This window comes from Tachyglossus aculeatus, unplaced genomic scaffold (genome assembly GCF_015852505.1).
Source record: "Tachyglossus aculeatus isolate mTacAcu1 unplaced genomic scaffold, mTacAcu1.pri scaffold_67_arrow_ctg2, whole genome shotgun sequence".
In the NCBI taxonomy this organism is placed as follows: domain Eukaryota; kingdom Metazoa; phylum Chordata; class Mammalia; order Monotremata; family Tachyglossidae; genus Tachyglossus; species Tachyglossus aculeatus.
The window spans coordinates 2,130,805-2,150,732 of record NW_024045090.1 but is presented as its reverse complement, the minus strand read 5'-3'; the positions used below and the strand labels follow the sequence as shown (position 1 = coordinate 2,150,732).

Here is a 19,928-nt window from a genome sequence, read left to right as displayed (position 1 = left end):
ACTCCACTGACCAGCTCATCAACTTGGACATGCACTCGATCTCATCCTCCCTAGTGATTGTACTAGCCTCACTCTTCCCAACTCTCCCCTCCTCAACTATGACATTTCCCTGTAGTATTAATTAATAATAATTATGGTGTTTGTTAAGTGCTTATTATAGGCTAAACGCTTGCCCTACAAGATGGCCAGTTCCCACATGGGGCTCACAGGATAAGTCGTGGGGAGAACAGGTTTTTTGAACCACGCTTTGGGAACCAAGGCCTAGAGAAGTTAAGTGACTTGCCCGAGTGACTTGGAGTTGGGATTAGAACTCAGGTGTTCTCTTTCCACAATACTACACTCTATCCAAACACAACCTCCTCACCTGACACCTGTCCCTTTCCTGCCCCCACAGTGAACTCTCTCCTGTTCTCCATCGAGAACTTCATTCTTTTAATCTGCACCAATTTTCTCGTGACTTTATGCCCCATTTTGTTTCCATTCTCAAACTATCTATCCTTGATGCACAAATTGACACCCTCAACACGACCCTCTCTACTGGACTCAACGCGTTCACTCCCCTCTCCCTTTACCAATCTCGTACCACTAACCCTCAGTACAGGATCACCCCCAAAGCACTCTTCCTTTTCTCCCATGGACATGCAGTGGGGTTGTGCTGGCAAAAATCCAGATATCCAGCCAACCTAGTCCATGTTAGATGCATCTCACCTGTTTTACCTTGCCTTCTCCTTACTTGGTGCAGAGCACTGTACTAAGTGCTTGGGAGATATGATATAGCAACATAACAGATTTTCCCTACCCACAACGAACTTACAATCTAGAGGAGGGCTTACAGTCTAAGGAGGAGCAGGAGATCTCTCCTTGGGACAATTCAGAGAAAGATGGGAGAGTCAAAGAAGGGGCAGAGGAGAAAAGGACCAGATAAGAGCAGGGGATAGTAATGCAAGATGGTCGGGTCCTACATGGGGCTCACAGTCTAAGTTGTGGGGAAAACAGGTTTTTTGAAACCCCTTTGGGAACCGAAGCCTGGAGAAGTTAAGTGACTTGCCCAAGTGACTTCGAGCTGGGATTAGAACCCAGGTGTCCTGTTTTCACTAGACCACATTCTATTCAAACACAACCTCCTCGTTATGCCCCATTTATTCTTGCATTCAATCGTATTTATTGAGCACTTACTGTGTACTGAGTTTCCATACTCAAACTACCTATCCTTGATGTGCAAATTGACACCCTCAACACCACCCTCTCTAATGGACTCAACTCACTCACTCCCCTCTCCCTTTACTAATCTTGTACCACTAACCCACAGTACAGGATCACCCCTAGAGCACTCCTCTTTTTCTCCTGTGGACATGCCGTGGAGTTGTGCTGGTGGAAATCCAGATATCAGGCCAACCTAGTCCACGTCAGATGCATCTCACCAGCTTTAACTTGCCCTCTTCCCAAGCTGGCAAGAATATTGCTCCATCCTTATTGACTACCATGCCAATTGCCTTTGCCAGTTGTTTCCTTCCTCAGTCCCCTTTCACCCTGCCCCACCCATCTCTTTTCCCTCACCTGGCCATGTCTTTTTGGATAAAATTGGAACTATCAGGGGTGCTCTTTTTAAAATCTCCTCTGCTCCTATCTGGTTCTTCTCTCCTCCTGCCCCTTCTTTGACTCTCCCACGTTTCCCTGAAGCATCCCATGAAGACATCTCCTATTCCTCCTCTAGACCGTAAGTCCCCCTCTAGATTGTAAGCTCACTGTGGGTAGGGCATGTCAGTTACGTTTTTATATTGTACTCTCCCAAGCACTTAGTACAGTGCTCTGCACACAGTAAATACTCAATAAATACAAGTGATTAATGGATTACTCTCCCAATCTACCCCTTCTACCTGCTCCTCTGGCTCCACCTCTTTACACCTTATCAAAATACTCATCTCCTCCTTTCTTCCTTCCCCTACTGCTATCTTCAACTGTTCACTCTCCAATGGCTTCTTCTTTCCAATGGCTTATTCCCCACTGCTTTCAAATAGTCTTGTATATCCTCTATCCTAAAAATAACCCTCTCATTCACTCTCATAGCTTCAACTACCATCTCTATGCTGATGATTCCCAAATTCACCTCTCCAGCCTTGATCTCTCTCCTTCTTTGCAGTTTCATATTTTCCCGGCCTTCATACATCACTACCTGGATGTCCTGCTTACAACTCAAATCTAACATGTCCAAAACAGAATTCCTCATATTCCTACTCAAGCACTGTCCTTTCCATGACTTTCCCATCAAGTAGACAGTATCATTTTCCTCTCTCTCACACAAGCTTGTAACTTTGGCATTATCCTTGACTAGTTTCTCTCATTCAAACCGCATATTCAATCTGTTTCCAATTCACAACATCAATAAAATCTGCCCTTCCTTCTCCAACCAAACTGCTACTATGATAATCCAAGATCTTACCCTCTTCCACCTTGGATACTACATCTGCCTACTTGCTGGTTTCCCTACCTCCTGTCACTGCCCACCCCAGTCCATATTTCACTCTGCTGCCTGTATCATGTTTGTAAAAAACAATTCAGCCTGTGTTTTGCCACTCCTCAATGAACCTTAGTGATTGCCCATCAACTTCCTCATCAAAAAGCAACTCTTCACGATAGACTTCATTATACTCAATCACTTGCCCTTTCCTATCTTATCTTGTTTTTCATTCATTCATTCGATTGTATTTATTGAGCTCTTACTGTATACAAAGCACGGTGCTAAGAACTTGGGAGGGTACAATACAAGAAACACATACACTCCCTGCTCATAATGAGCTCACAGCCTAGAGGGGGAGACAGACATTAATATAAACAAATAAATGAATAAATAAATTACAGATCTATACATATGTGCAGTCGTGATAGACAGGAGGATAAATGAATGGAGCAAGTCAGCGAGAGACAGAAGGGAGTGGGAGAAGAGGAGAAGAGGGTTTAGACAGGGAAGGCTTCTTGGGAGGAGATGTGCCTTCAGTAAGGCTTTCAAGTGAGGGAGTGGGATTATCTGTTTGATACGAGGAGGAAGGGTGTTCCAGGCCTGAGGTAGGAAGTGAGCAAGAGGTCGGCAGAGAGAAAGATGTGATCAAAGTACAATGAGAAGGTATTGGCGTGTACGGGCTGGGTTGTATTAGGAGAGTAGGGAGACGAGGTAGGAGGTGGCAAAGCGATTTAGTGCTTCAAAGTCAATGGTGAGGACTTTTTGTTTGATGCAGAGGTGGATGGGCAGGCACTTGAGTTTCTTGAGGAGTGGGAAAACATGGTTAGAACGGTTTTGAAGCAAAATGGTAGAGAAGAACAGAGGAGAATATGGAGTGGAATGGGGAGAGACAGGAGGCAGGGAGGTCAGCAAGAAGGTGGATAACATTAATCAAGGCAGGATAGAATAAGTTCTTGCATTAATGTTGCAATAGTTTGGATGGAAAGGGAGGGGTGGATTTTAGCAATGTCGTGATGGTAGAACTGACAGGATGAAGTGAGGGCTTGAATATGTGGGTTGAATGAAAGAGAGGTTTCAGGGATAATGTCAAGGTTCATTCATTCATTCAATCGAATTTATCGAGTGTTTACTGTGTGCAGAGCACTGTATTAAGCGCTTGGAAAGTAGAATTTGGAAACACATAGAAACAGTACCTACCCAACAATGGGCTCACAATCTAGAAGGGAGAGACAGAAATCAAAACAAAACAAGTAGACAGGTGTCAATACCATCAAAATAAATAGAATTATGTATATATACACATCATTAATAAAATGGAGTGATAAATATGTACAAATATACACAAGTGCTGTGGGGAGGAGGAAGGGGTATGACGGAAGGAGGGAGTGGGGGCGATAGGGAGAGGAGGAGGAGGAGAGAATAAGGGAGGGCTTAGTCTGGGAAGGCCTCCTGGAGGAAGTGAGCTCTCAGTAGGGCTTTGAAGAGAGGAAGAGAGCTAATTTGGCTGATGTGTGGAGGGAGGGCATTCCAAGCCAGAGGTAGGATGTGAGCCAGGGCTTGATGGCAGGACAGGCGAGAACAAGGCACAATGAGGAGGTTAGCGGCAGAGGAGCAGAGTGTGTGGGCTGGGCTGTAGAAGGAAAGAAGGGAGGTGCGGTAGGAGGGAGCAAGATGATGGAGAGCTTTGAGACCAACAATGAGGAGTTTTTGCTTCAACCGAAGGTAGATAGGCAATCACTGGAGATTTTTGAGGAGGGGAGTGACATTCCCAGAGATTTTCTGTAGAAAGATAATCCGGACAGCAGGGTGAAGTACAGACTGAAGCAGGCAGAGACAGGAGGATGGTAGATCAGAAATGAGGCTGATTCAGTAATCCAGTAGGGATAAGATAAGAGCTTGAACCAGCATGGTAACAGTTTGGATGGAGAGGAAAGGGCAGATAATATCGATGCTTGCGGAGGTGAGACAGGCTGGTTTGGTGACAGATTGGATATGTGGGGTCAATGAGAGACTGGAGTCAATGATGACACCAAGGTTGTGGGCTTGTGAAACAGGAAGGATGGTAGTGCTGTCCACAGTGATGGGAAAGTCAGGGAGAGGACAAGGTTTGGGAGGGAAGATAAGGAGCTCAGTCTTGGATATGTTGCGTTTTAAATGGCAAGCAGACATCCAGGTGGAGAGGTCCTGAAGGCAGGAGTTATGAGCCTGGAGGGAGGGAGAGAGAACAGGGGAGGAGTTGTAGATTCGGGTGACATCAGAGTGGAAATAATAGTTGAAGCAGTGGAAGCGAATGAGTTCACCAAGGGAGTGAGTATAGATGGAGAACGTAAGGGGACCAAGATCTGACCCTTGTGGAACCCCTACTGTAAGAGGATGGGAGGGGAAGGAGGAACCCATGAGGGAGACTGAGAATGAACTGCCAGAGAGATAAGAGGAGAACCAGGAGAGGACGAAGTCAGTAAAGCCTAGGTTGGATAACGTGTTGAGGAGAAGGGGATGATCCACAATGTCAAAGACAGCTGAGAGGTCGAGGAGGATTAAGATAGAGTAGGAGCCATTGGTTTGGCAAGAAGGAGGTCATTGGTGACCTTTGAGAGGGTAGGTTCGGTGGAGTGTAGGGAATGGAAACCAGACTGAAGGGGGTCTAGGAGAGAGGTTACGGTTACGGGTTTGTGAGCCAGGACAAATGGTGGTGTCATCAACAGACAGGAAAGTGAACAGGTGGACAGGGTTTGGGTGGGAAGATAAGAAGTTATTATTTAGCCATATTACGTTTGAGGTTACAGAAGGACATCCTACTAGAGATGTCTTGAAGGCAGGAGGAAATGCAAGAGGGCATCCTATAGTAGAGATGTCTTGAAGGCAAGAGGAAATGCAAGATTGCAGAGAGGGAGAATGATCAGGGTTGGAGTTGTAGATTTGGGTGTCATCAGCACAGAGGTGATTTTCTACTACAACCCAGCTCACAACTTTCCCTCACTACTGTCAACCTACCCAATGTGCTTTGATCTTGTCTACGTCGCTCCTGACCCCTCACCCACATCCTGTCACTGGCCCAGAATTCTGTACTCCTTCATATTTTTCAGATGATCACTCTCTCCACCTTCAAAGCCTCTCTAAAACCACATCCCTTCCAAGGAGCCTTCCCCGAATAAACCTTCCTGTCCCCTACACCTTCTGCCTTTTGCAACTCCCTTCTGATTAGCTCTGTAGCCTTCATTCACCCACCCTCCCAACAGCACTTATATAAATATCCATAATTTATGTCAGTGTCTGTCTCCTCCTATGTTAGCTCACTGTGGGCAGGAAACATGCTTACTAGCCCTGTTTTATTTTACTCTTCCAGTGATCGTCACACAGTAAATGCTCAATAAATTGGACTAATTGACTAAAACCTCTTTTAGAGTAGGTATTGCTGCTTTTTGCCTTTATTTTATCTTTTCCCTGGTGGTATGACAATGTGCTTTCCAAAGCAGGAGCTAAGTAAATACTTTTGATGGATTTGCTACATTCTCACACCTCCCACTTAGTTCTGTTGTGCTCTATCCAGATCACCTATGGCCCATTTGACCCGATCCTGAGTGACAAGGTACAGTTTCCATCTCTCTATCAGGTGTCCCCCAGGATCTCCTCTCTGCCTAGAGGGATGGTCCGGTTAATGGTGCATTTCAGCTGGACCTGGGTGGGGTTCGTGGTGTCAGGTGATATGAGAGGAGAGAGATTCCTCTTGGATGTGACCAGGGAGATGGTCAGGAACATTGTATGTGCAGCTTTTACCAAGAAGATCCCTAGTGGAAAGTTCAACTTATATTCTGCCCGGGGAATCTACTCCAGTGTCATGGCTACATCAGCTTCAGTAATGGCTGCCTATGTGGATGCAGAGTCCCTGAACTTTCTGAGATTTGTCATAGAGATTTTTGGACTGTCCAAGATGGCTTTGGTCACCATCTTTCACTGGGACGTTACTTTGAGCACGATGTATGAAACAAACAGATAGGATTTTCATGGGACTTTGACTCTGGCGAACCTTGCTAAAGAGGTTCCTGGTTTCAGAGATTGTTTACAGACAGTTAAACCAGCAAATTATCCAGAAGCCAATATCTTGAAGGAATTCTGGGAGTCTGTCTTTGACTGTTCCTTTTCATTGCCTGAACTGTGTGGAAGAAAATGCTCAGAAAATGCTTCTTTGGAGATGCTGCCTATGCACATTTTTTCTCTGACAATTTCTGCCCTGAGTTACAGTTTGTACAATGCCATATACTCCATGGCCCAGGGGCTCCAGGACTTTTTCCTATCCAGCTCAGACCTGGAATCTCTGGAAAATGGGGACTACCTGGTGCCTCGTCCATGGCAGGTAATATTCTCCCACTGCCATAGAGAGCAACATAATCTATCAATTGACCAGTGGTGTTTATAAAGAGCTTACTTTGTTCATAGCATAGTCCTGAGCATTTAGGAGAGTACATTACAACAGAGTTGGTCTAAACATTCCCTGTGCACAAGGTGCTTTCAGCCTAGAGGTCACAAGAGGAAGGCCCTTCTGAAGTTAAGAAGTTTAGGGCCTTGTCGAAACTTACTCCTTCAGAGAAACCTCATCCTTTAACCTCTGACATATACAGGACTGGGTTCAGAGACCAAGTCCTAGAAATCCATGCACTGAAATAAAATCGCAGGTAGGAGAATGGAGAAACACTGCCTTAATGCAAGAAATCCCTCTTGGGCATCTGGTTAAACTGTAGCTACGGTTCGGACAATAAAAATTGGTTTCTTTTAATTATAATCAGTGGTGTTTCAACTGGCCCAGCCAGACACATCCTTGCAAAAACGGAATGTCTTAATCAATCAATCAATTAAACAATGGTACTTACTGAATGCTTTCTGTGATCTGAGCACTGTATTAAGTTCTTGGGCATGTACAGTGTAACAGAGTTGGTAGATACATTATCTGTCTATTTCTATAACTACAAGTCTATTTATTTTGTATTGATGCAATTGATGCCAGTCTACTTGTTTCAGTTTGTTTTGTCGTCTGTCTCCCCCTTCTACACTGTGAGCCCGTTGTTGGGTAGGGATTGCCTCTATTTGTTGCTGAATTTTACTTTCCAAGCGTTAGTACAGTGTTCTGCACACAGTAAGTGTTCAATAAATACAATTGATTGAATAAAGAACTTCAAATTCACAAATATTATTGATGCAAATACTGATTTAGGATGTAGTTTATCCATTTCAGGGAAAAGAGAACACAGTTCTAGGAGCTGCAAACGTTAAACTTAAGAACATGACACGGGAGAGCCTTTTTGGCTGGGACCATGCATCTGAGATTGGACTTTTCAGCCACCCATGCGCTCAGATGGTGACTATCACCATGAGTACTGCTTTCTTCAAATTTATATCCATTAGAATAACCAATGCTGTCCCAGTGGAGATGGTGGGGTTTAGGGGGTGGTCACAGAGCACAGCTTCATATGTCTCCATCCTCATCATCTCAGTCATCACCCCTGCCCTTGTCTCTCCTGTGCACTGCTCCCCGCTCCCAATCTCCACAAGCCAACTGCAGAGCAGGGTAACTTGTACTGGGGTGGGGCAGTCCCTTATTGTTAGACAACAATGCCCTTCCCCTTCCTCCTCCTTGTCTATGTACGGATGAGATGGAGAATACTCTCATGAGGAGGTCAGTTGTCCCTGGGTTACCTTCTTTGTTCTCCCTTTCATGTCAAGAGAGAGGGAGAGGGAGAGACAAAGACTACCCTGACTCCTGGGATGGGTGGCTGAGGTGGGAGGGAGGAAGAGGGATCTGGAGAAGCAGAGCCATCAGCAGGGCCAAAGGTGAGAGAGCAGAAATCACCTCCCTTTGGGATGACTGTTCCGGCTCCTGGTCTCCTTTTTTGACAACCAGTTTCACTTTCCTTCAGAAGTCATGATGATAATGATAGTTGCTAAATTCTTACTCGGTGCCAAGCACTTTATTAAACAGGAATGTTGATACAAGATAATGAAGACAGAAACAATCCTGTCCCACATGGGACCCACAGTTCAAGTAGTTGGGAGAACAGGTATTGAATCCTCATTTTACAGATGAGACAGTTGAGATATAGGAAGTTAAGTGATTTGCCCTAGGTCACACAGCAGGCCAGTGGCAGAGCCAGGATTAGAACCCAGGCCTTACAACTCCCAGGCCCTAGTTTTCCAATAAGTCATGCTGACTTTCAGTTGTCACATAGGGGAAATTTGGCCATCCAAAACCAACCTCTGAATCACTGACCCAACTGTCGGGATGGCCAGGTGGAAAGAGTGTGGGCTTGAGAGTCCGAGGACCTAGGTTCTAATCCCAGCTCTACCAATTGCTGTTCCAATTGTAAGTTGTGTGATCTTGGACAAGTCACTTAACTTCTCTGTCCCTCAGTTTCCTCAACTATAAAATGGGGATTCAATTTCTGTTCTGCCTCCCACTTAAGACTGTGAACCCCATGCCAGACAGGGACTGTGTCTGACCTAAATGACTTGCACCTACCCCAGCACTTGGAAAAAATGTTTTACACATAGTAAGCGCTTAACAAGTTCTATCATTCATTCATTCATTCAATCAGATTTATTGAGTGCTTACTGTGTGCCGAGCACTGTACTAAGCACTGTACCATCAAACAACCAACTAAACACATCAATCTCCATTGCAGCTAATCTCACCTCCCCTGGAGTCAGGAGTCTCCAGAGCTTCCTTTTATCCATTTCGGCTCCATGAGTTTCTGAGCAAAGTCCAGTTTGACAACCCTGCGGGGGAACCAGTGATTCTGAATGAGAACCACAGATATACTGGAAAATTTGGGATTCTGAACTTTGTGATCTTTTCCAACAGAATTTGTGAGTTGGTGATAGTCGGGGAGGTGGACCCCCAGGCACCCCCTGGCCAAGATGTTTTCATTAATGAAGCAATAGTCATGTGGCCCGGGGGATCCTCTCAGGTAAACAGCCAATGGGAATTCCCAGCTTTCCTGGGGCAGTAGTCCCCAGACTTCTAGTAATGATTGTATTGAGGGAGTGCTTACTGTGTGCACAGCACTGTAACTAGTGCTGGGAAAGAATACTTAGGTGGTAAAGAAACATTGACCTTGATCCTCAAGGGGAGAATGATCTGAGACTAAAAGGGGTAGAGGGAACTGTAGTCAGACACATCAGGGGCAATTAAACACTCAAAGTGGCCCAGGTGGAGGTGCTTGGGGGGTCCTATTAATTCTGCCAATCCCGAGGTGAAGGGGAGGAGCTACAACTCAAAATGGTATCGGTCCTCTCTCCCCTGTCATATGATGCCATCTGATGCCAGCCTAGTGCCCTCCCTCCAGACTGCTCCCTGCTAATAATAATAATAATAATAGCAATAATAGTATTTCCCAAGTGCTTACTTTGTTCCAGGCACTGTACTAAGCACTGTGGTGGATACAGGTAAATGGGGTTGGACAAAGTCCCTATTCCATGTCCCTATCCACAGTCTCAATCCCCATTTCACAAATAAGGGAACTGAGACAGTGACTTGCCTAAGATCACACAGCAGACAAGTGACAGAGATGGGATTAGAACCTATAACCTTCCGACTCCCAGGTCTGTACTTTATTCACTACACCATACTGCTTCTCCGTGGCATAGGGTTCTGGGGATGCAATGTAGCCGTCCGGTGAGTGCCATTGATGCTGAAGAGCCTCAGCTGAGCCTTAAACCCATACAGCCTGACATGAAGAGATCACCATGAGAGCTGTGTCCCTGGTGTCGTGGAGGGGAAGATGGTAATTGTTGTTGTCTTTGCTTGGCCATCTCTTGGGCTAGGTTAGGTAGGGATTGGCTCTTTCAGAGGGGGGTTCATGTGGAGAGAGGCCTGAACTGTCATGGCTTCCCTCTAGTCATCTCCAAGGGCTAGAGTTGGTTATGGGTGTGTCACCCTGCCAAAAGGTCACCTAGGAATGTGATCCCCACATAGTCACGGTGAGATCACATACTGGTGATCACAGTAACCAAGCTTGGTGAACTGGGAATCTCAAAGCAATTTCCCCAGTGAGGACTCCAGGAGTGGAATGGCAGCCCCAAGACGGCCAAAGATAAATGAAAATATTTCAGTATTCATCTATTCGGAACCTTGCACCTTCCTGGCACGGGTTCTCAGACACAACTTTCCGATTACAGTCAAGAATTTAAGGTTTATGCTGTCGGGTTGGGGCGGAGGGGTGTGTGGCGGTGGAGGTCGGGGAAAGAAACCTTCCTGCAGTGAGCAAGGGTGGGAGGAGGAAGGGATGTCTGGAAATTATTCTTGACCCTGGGGTAGGCTCAGGGTGACCTTCTCTATGGATTATAAATGGGACTTGGTCCCCCTGGTCCCCTACAGCCCCAGACTCTGAGCAGGGAGGAGGAAAAGCAGGGAGGTGGAGAAGGGGATAGCTGTAGCCCTGCCCTTGTTGGTATTCAAACCTGTAGAGAGGTTGTGGGGAAGCCTCTGGGTGGGAGGGTCTCAGGATTACTCAAGTGGGTACGGGGCTGTGGAACTCCACTCTTAGTGTCACTGTCCCCTGTCATGAGAATTCAGGCTCCACGTTCACGGTGCAGCAGGAACTGTGGACCCGGATTCAGAAACACCTTGCCCAGAAAGGGGTGGCCATTTACTGCTATTTTTGTGTTCGGTGCCTAGAGGGGGAGATTTCCAACCAGACAGGTAGGTGTGTGCAGAGACCCAGCTCTTTGCATGACCACAGTCTGCCCCCAAACCGGTTTCACTGTCCCACAGCCTGTGGAAACGAACCAGATGGTGAGAGACCTGGGGCATGGGGAGGCAGAGACAGGCAGCGGTAAAGCCTGGAGGCAGACAAGAGATAGCTATGCCTGATGACAGACACAGATGTCCAAGAGTCTTTCCTCAGCAGTTCCCTGCCCATGGACTGGTGTGAGTGCAGGGTGAGAGCAAGGGATTGAAAACACAAACTAGGCACTGGGCGGGGGGGGTTGGGGAATAGGGGTAGGATAGAGTTCTCAGACCAGACAGGTCGGGTTTGATGTAGAGGCAAAAATCCCAACTTGGGCTGTGACCCTGACCTGGGGGAGGGAAATATGTGCTATAAGGGGTAGTAAGTCTTTGTTCTTCTTTTCCTCCTGCTGTATACACTTGATATTCACCCCACCCTCAACCCCAGAGCACTTATGTGCCTATCCATTATTTATTAATTTATATATATTACAGTCTGTGTTCCCTTTTATACTGTGAACTTCTGGGCAAGTAACGTGTCTACCCATGCTGTTGCACTGTACTCCTGCAAGCACTTAGTACAGCATTCTGCACACACTGAGCACTCAATGAATACTATGGATTGATTGAGTGACTGAATGATTCTTTCCTTTTCGACTCAGAGCACTGTGTGAAGTGTCCTGATGATCAAACATGGAGAGAGATGGCTGCTTCCACAAAATGGTGACTTTCCTGTCCCACAAGGAACCTTTGGGACTGATTCTGGTCTGCACGTCTCTCTGTTTCTCTCTCCTCACAGCCCTGGTTTTCGGGATCTTCATTAAGCACCGAGAGACCCCCATAGTCCGAGCCAATAACAACAATCTCAGCTACAGCCTTCTCCTCTCCCTCATGCTCTGCTTTCTCTGTGCTCTGACCTTCATTGGCCAGCCCACACCAGCCTCCTGCCTCCTTCGACAAATGACCTTTGGGGTTGTGTTCACCGTGGACATCTCCTCCGTCTTGGCAAAATCCTTCACCGTAGTTCTGGCTTTCAGGACCACGAGCTTGGGGAGCAGGGTCAGGAGGTGGGTGGGGCCCAGAGCCTCGACCTCAACAGTCCTGTCCTGTTCTCTGGTCCAGGTGAACATCTGCATGATCTGGTTGGGCACCGCTCCCCCCTTTCTGGAGGTGGACACGCACTCCGAGCCGAGACTCATCACTGTTGCGTGTAACGAGGGCTCCGGGACTGCGTTCTACTGCCCTCTGGGCTACCTGGGCGTTTTGGCCCTGGTGAGCTTCACTGTGGCTTTCCTATCCAGGAGGCTGCCCGACAGCTTCAACGAGGCCAGGTTCATCACATTCAGCATGCTAGTGTTCTGTAGCGTCTGGGGCTCGTTCCTCCGCATAGCACAGCACCAAGGGGAAGGCCACGGTAGCTGCGGAGATCTTCTCCATCTTGGCCTCTGGTGCCGGGCTTCTCGGCTGCATCTTCATCCCCAAGTGCTACGTGTTACTGCTTCGGCCTGACAGGAACCCTCCGGAGTGTTTGAGGAGGAAATGATCTCCAGTACATTAGTTCAAGGCTGTTGTTCTTATTTCCCAACATTTTTCCCAACCCTGATTTTATTGCAATGGCAGGATGAAAGGAGAGGGAAATCCTGTCAGGGACATCCAGCAAGGATTTGGTGGCCAACCTGAGTCAGAGGTCAGGACTGGATGCTCCGTGGATCACTGGGGTGTTTGTCCCCTGGCCTTCAGGGCTCTTCCCTCCCCGAGGCTGGATTCTTACAGAGAAGGCTGACATCACCTGCCTGGTTGTCCTGAAGACCACTGCATATTGGGATCAAATAATCCCTAGTCCAGTGCATAGCTGCTCTGGAGACACAACTCCAAGGGTCCAAGAGTCCAAGGGTCTTGGACAATTGTCCTTGAAGGACAGGTTCTGGTGGGAATGGTGGAGAAATTCACAGATGCTCCTGGGATGCCAGATTTTTGGAGCTGGTGGGGTGGGGGTGGGGGGTCGAGGGCAAGGCACTCCCTAACTCCCTTCTCCTGGAAATGTTATCCAACCTTGGCTTCCCTGATTCTGTCCTCTCTTGGTTCTCCTTTTATCTCTCTAGCTGTTCGTTCTCAGGCTCCTTAATGGGTTCCTCCTCTGCATCCCACCCCCGAACTGTGGGGGTTGTTCAAGGTTCAGTTCTGGGTCCCCTTCTATTCTCCAACTATACCCACTCCCTTGGAGAGCGCAGTCACTCCTATGGCTTCAACTACCACCTCTATGAGGGTGGTACCCAAATCTACATCTCCAGCCATGATCTCTCTCCCTTTCTGCCGTCATATTTCCTTTTGCCTTCAAGACATCTCTAGCTGGATGTCCACCCATCACCTCAAGCTTAAAATGTCCAAAACAGAAGTTCTTATCTTCCCACCCAAATTCTGTCCTTCTCCTGACTTTCTTATCACTGTAGATGGCACCACCATCCTTCCTGTCTCACAAGCCCATTACCTTGGCATTTCCTTGACTCTTCTTTTTCTTCATCCCGCAGATTCAATCCATCACTAAATCCTGTTGTTCCCACCTTCACAACATTGCTAAAATCCATCCTTTCTTCTCCATCCAAATTGTTACCACAGTAATTAAATCATTCATCCTATCCTGCCTGAATTACTGCAACAGCTTCCTTGCTGACCTCCCAGTCTCTTGTCTCGCTCTTCTCCAGTTCATACTTACTCTGCTGGCCAGATCATTTTTCTACCAAAACGTTCTGGCCGTGTCACCCACTCCTCAAAAACCTCCAGTGGTTGCCGAAACACCTCCACATCAAACAAAAGCTCTTCACTATTTTCTTTAAAGCATTCCACCACCTTGCACCCTCATATCTCACCTCGTTACTCTTTTTCTACAATCCAGGCCACACTTCACTCCTCTAATACTAACCTCCTCACCGTGTCTCAGTTTCACCTATCTTACCAATCTCACCTATCTTACCTATCTTTTAGACTGTGAGCCCACTGTTGGGTAGGGACTGTCTCTATACGTTGCCAACTTGTACTTCCCAAGCGCTTAGTACAGTGCTCTGCACACAGTAAGCGCTCAATAAATACGATTGATTGATTGATTACCACCAACCCCTCACCCACATCCTGCCTGTGGCCTGGAACACCTTCCCACCTCAAACCTGAGGGGCAATTACTCTCCCCTCCTTCAAAGCCTTATTGAGGGCACATCTCCTCCAAGAGGCTTTCCCTGACTAAGCCCTCCTTTCCTCTTCTCCCACTCCCTTCTGCTTTACCCTAACTTCCTCCCTTTGCTCTTTCCCCCTCCCGGCCTCAGAGTAATTAAATACAGATCTGTAATTCATTTATTTATGTAAATGTCTTTCTACCCTTCTAGACTTGTAGCTTTTTGTGGGCAGGGAATGTGTCTGTTTATTGTTGAACTCACTCTCCCAAGTGCTTCGTACAGTGCTTTGCACACAGTAAGCATTCAATAAATATGACTGAATGAATGAATGGTCCTTGGGGGAAATGCTCTTTTTTATGTGTGGTATTTGTTAAGCACTTACTGTAAGCCAAGCATTGTACTAGGTGTTAGGGTACAAAGATAATAATCAGTTTGGATACGGTGCCTGTCTCACCTGGGGCTTGGCCTCTAGTGCTGGGCTTCTCAGCTGCATCTTCATCCCCAAATGCTACATAATCCTGTTGCGGCCTGACAGGAACACCCGGGAGTGGTGGAAGAGGAAATGATCTCAGGTACATTAGTTCAAGGCTGTTGTTGTTTTCACCCATCGTTTTTCTCAATCCCAATTTTATGGCAATGGCAGGACAAAAGGAGTGGGAAATCCTGTCAGGGACATTCAGTGTAGAGTGTAGGATTTGTACTGACTTACTGTGTGACTTTGGGCAACTCATTAACTTCTCTGTGCCTCATTTACCTCATCTGTAAAATGGGGTTAATACTGTGATCCCCACGTGGGACAACATAATCATAATAAAAATAATGATGACATTTGTTAAGCGCTTACTATGTGCAAAGCACTGTTCTAAGCTCTGGTGGGAGGATATTGGTGATCAGATTGTCCCACGTGGGGCTCACAGTCTTAATCCCCTTTTCACAGATGAGGTAACTGAGTCCCAGAGAAGTGAAGTGACTTGCCTAAAGTCACACAGCTGACAAGTGGCGGAGCTGGGATTAGAACCCATGACCTCTGGCTCCCAAGCCCATGGTCTTTCCACCGAGCCACTCTGCTTCTCGGTCACATGATTCTCTTGTATCCTCCCCAGTGCTTAGAACAGTGCTTGGCACATAGTAAGAGCTTAACAAATACGATAAGTATTATTTTTACTATTATTATTATCATTTTCCATTAATATTGCCCTCATCTTGGGAAGCACCTGACAGTCTCCCATCTGAATAGTCCAGCCTTTTCCCGAATACTCCAATAAGCTCAGGGTGGTTGGTTCTGTCCCATCGGTTCCTCGGGTACTGTCCATAGCCATCACAAGGAACTGGGGGCCATCGTGGGCCACCCCGCTAACACTCTGAGGGTGGTCTCAGTCACTACTTCCCTTAGGGGATCCCGAGTTACTATTAAGTCCTCCTAGGAAGACCAGACTCTATATATAGGGGTCTCCAGTCATTAATTAATTCATTCAATCATATTATTGACTGCTTACTGTGTGCAAAGCACTGTACTAAGTGATTAAGAAGTACAAGTCGGCAACATCTAGGAATGGTCCCTACCACAACGGGCTCACAGCCTAGAAGGGGGAGACAGACAACAAAATAAAACAAGTAGACAGGTGCCAAAACCTTCAGAATAAATATAATTATACTATATGCACATCATTAATAAAATGAATACAGAAGTAAATATGTACAAGTAAAATGAATAGAGTAATAAATATGTACAAACATATACAAGTGCTGTGGGGAAGGGAAGATACTGTGTATGTATATACTATATGGGGAGGGGAAAGGGGTAAGGCAAAAGGAGGGATGGGGGCGATGGGGAAGGGAAGAGGAGAGGAAAAAGGGGGTTCAGTCTGGGAAGGTCTCCTAGCGGAGGTTCTGGGTGAACCTGAGTCACGGCTCTGACCATGGACCCCCATAGGGTTTCCATAGTTCCCATTGGGAAGGCAAAGAAAAGGAGACTGATGGCGACCTCCGTTCTCTTTCCCTGGTTGAACCTTGGTCACCTTCTGCTCGGCATCTAAGGCTTTCTGATCTCTGCATACTCCCTGAAGCCGTTCACTATCCCAGCGAATCACAGTCCACACATTTTCCTTCATGAACTCCCTACACTTTTCTGAGAGGGGCTCCATTTCCATCCAATAACTGAAGTCATTTAGTAAGAGGACGCAATTTAGTGACAAATGAGGGTAGGACAGAACTGGAGGATGAAGTCCAAAGTGTGAGAGGAATCTCCCAAAAAGAGAGCGAGAAGAGAGATGGCGAGCTCTAGAGGAGATCTCCTGCCTTCTTTCAAAATCCACCCCCTCCACCCGTGCATTCGACCCTATCCCTTCACACCTTCTCAAAACACTTTTCCTCTCCCTTCTTCCCTCCCTTACTGCCATCTTCAACGGTTCTCTCTCCAATAACGTCTTTCCCCCTCCTTTCAAAGATGTCCATGACTCCCGTATCCTAAAAAGCATCCTCCCTTGACCAAGATCAGGATTAAGCCTGGAAAAGGGAATGTAGGTTGCTTTCAGCTCCTTCCAGTTATCACCCAACTCCCTCTTACCATTCCACTACAAAATTCATGAGTGCATTGTCTACACCCATTGTCTCAAGTTCCTAGCCTTCAACTGTCTTCTTGAACCCCCTCCAATCTGGCTTCTGTCCCCTCCACTCCACAGAAACCTCCCCCTCAAAGGTCACCAATATTCTCCTTCTTGCCAAATCCAATTGCCTCTACTCCATCCTAATCCACCTCTCAGGTTCCATTGACACTTTCGACCATCCCCTTCTCCTGGAAGGATTATCCACCTTTGGCTTCGCTAACACTGTCCTCTCCTGGTTCTCCTCCTATCTCTCTAGCTACTCATTCTCAGGCTCTTTCACGGGCTCCTCCTCTGCCTCCTTCCCCTCTAACTGTGGGGGTCCCTCAGGGTTCATTTCTGTGTCCCCTCTATTCTCCATCTACACTTACTACCTTGAAGAATTCATTCTTTCACATGGCTCCATCTACCCCAGCAGCATGGCATACCATGTTCACAGACATTGTGTAGTGGATAGAGAATGGACTTGGGAGTCAGAAGGGCAGGGGCTCCGCCTCCTGTCGGCTATGTGACATTGGACAAATCACTTTCCTTCTCTGTGACTTAGTTATCTCATCTGTAAAATATGAATTGAGATTGTGAGCCCCTTTTGCAACAGGGACTTTGTCCAACCCAATTTGCTTGTATCTACCCCAGGGCTTAGTACAATGACTGGCATATAGTAAGCACTTAACAAATATTATTATCATTACCAACTCTATGCAGATGATTTCCAAATGTAAATCTCCACCCTTGATCCCTCCCTCTCGCTGTAGTTTTGTTTTTCCTCCTACTTTCAAGACATCTGTATTTGGATGCCCTACCATCACCTTAGACTTAACCTGTCCAAAACAGAACTCCTTATCGTCCCACCGAACCTAGTCCTCCCCCAATTGTCCTATCACTGTAGTCAGCACCATCATCCTTCCTACCTCACAAGCCCGTAACATTGTTGTTATCCTTGATTGATCTCTCTCATGTAACCCACACATTCAACATCATCATTAAATCCTGTCATTTTAACCTTCATGACATAGCTAAAATCTGTCATTTCTTCTCCATCCAAACAGCTACCATGTTAATAAAAGCATGTATCTTATCCCTTCTTGATAACTGTATCAGACTCCTAAATGACCTCTCTTTCTCCTGTCTCTCCCCACTCTGGTCCATACTTCACTTTGCTGCCCAGATCATTGTCTGATAAAAATGTTCAGTCCATACTTCCCCATTCTTCAAGAGCCTCCAGTGGTTGTCCCCCCATCTGTGCATCAAACAGAAGCTCCTTTACCTTGGGCTTTAATGTGCTCAGTCACTTTGCCCCCTCTTACCTGCTCTTCTCCTACAACCCTGCCTGCACACTTCGCTCCATCAATGCCAATGTACTTATTCTACCTTGATCTCATGTACCCTCTTGTCCACATCTTGCCTCTGTCCTGAAATGCCCTCCCTCTTCATATCCGAAAATTGCTCTCTCCCCTTTCAAGGCCCTACTGAAGACACATCTCCTCCAAGAGGCCCTCCCTGTCTAAGCCTTCTTTTTCTTTTTCCTCTACTCTCTCTGCATCACCCTGACTTGCTCCCTTCATTCATCCTCTCACCCAGCCAAAAGGTACTTATGTACAGATCTGTAACCTATTTATTTATATTAATGTCCATCTCCCCCTCTAGACTGTAAGCTCATTGTGGGCAGGGAGTGTTTTTCATATTGATATATTTAATTCTCCCAAGTGCTTAATGTGGTGTTCTGCACATAGTAAACACTCAGTAAATACAAATAATTGATATGCACATAGTTTTCTCAATAAACCCATTGATTGAAAGCATCTAGGAGAAATAAAGAAGATAAATATGGAACTCTTCACACATCTTTATAGGATCCTGGCACAGAAGCCATATCTAATATTCTCTAGATCTTTCTAATTTTACTATATGTGCTGCCCAAATGAGCAATCTTTTAGTAGCTAGCATGCAGGTTTTTAAAGTTCACCTTATTTACACCTATTCTGATGACAGTTTTCTTTTCAAGCGTCCATACATGTTCTTGTGCTTTCTGGAAAATAATCCTTTCTCTAGATATCTCCCTATTTTGATAATCTAACATCATCAAATAGAGTCAAAATTTCTTCTGGTGCACGAAGCCGCAGAGGCTGCTGGAATGTCTGCTTTGCGGTGATGATTAACATATGCTTATTTGCTCCAAGACTCAAAACCATTGGATGAGACAGGACCAGTGGATGTGACAGGGGAGCAATGGGAAGGACCCTCAGTCACGACTTCTCCACCAGTAGAATTCGGTCCGTTGACCCTGCAGCACGTTTCTGAGCGAGGAGGAACAGGGTTTGGGTTGAGGGGGCAGACAGCAGGAAGGTTGAGTGTTCGGGAACTTATCGGGTTTCCTCCAGCTCCCAGCTCCCAATGTATGGTCCTGAAGGGCAGGCTCAAGGCTGGCAAGGTTCGGCCTCAGTCACTTAGGGGCAGCTTGGGCTCAGGGCCAGTGGGGATGGGCCATAGCCACTCAGGGAAAGCCCCAGGCAGTTGTTCCAGTGCAGTCTGGTAGCTGGAGAAACTCAGGGAGTGGCAGGGTAGGGAGGGGCAGCAGACCTATGGGGTGGGAGAGTGAGAGGTTAGTTAGGAAGGACTCCTTGGAGGAGAGCTAGGATGTCACATAACCAGAGACTAAAGAATTACTTGACAATCACAAGCTGAAAAGGTACCTAATTCTTTAACTGATGTAAATTTTCTTCCTTGATCATGTTTACCAGTAAAGAGATATTAACAAGGCCTCAGTGCATGTCTCTATAGCATAATCCCTTAGGGCATTTGGCAATTAAGCCTAAAGTATGTGGTTTGAGCTTAACTAGAAAATGGTTTTTCTATGGCACTAATTCTCATAAGGCCCAGTTCTGTTTTAGCACCCAAATCCACACTGTCACAAGAACGTCTTTCTACAGGTCTGTGTATGCTTCCATTTACATGGCATAAGAAACACCTTCCTCTGGACAG

The 19,928-nt window shown here is 46.4% G+C and overlaps 1 non-coding gene and 1 pseudogene across 1 annotated transcript; one reads left to right on the top strand and one right to left on the bottom strand.

Annotated features, from left to right (window-relative positions):
• The first annotated feature begins 5,954 nt into the window (after window positions 1-5,954).
• LOC119923906 lies at window positions 5,955-12,720 on the top strand (annotated as a pseudogene).
• Window positions 12,721-18,767: 6,047 nt separating this feature from the next.
• LOC119923934 lies at window positions 18,768-18,875 on the bottom strand. The gene has a single exon (XR_005449004.1). It is a non-coding gene; the product is annotated as a U6 spliceosomal RNA (small nuclear RNA).
• Between the last annotated feature and the right edge of the window lie 1,053 nt (window positions 18,876-19,928).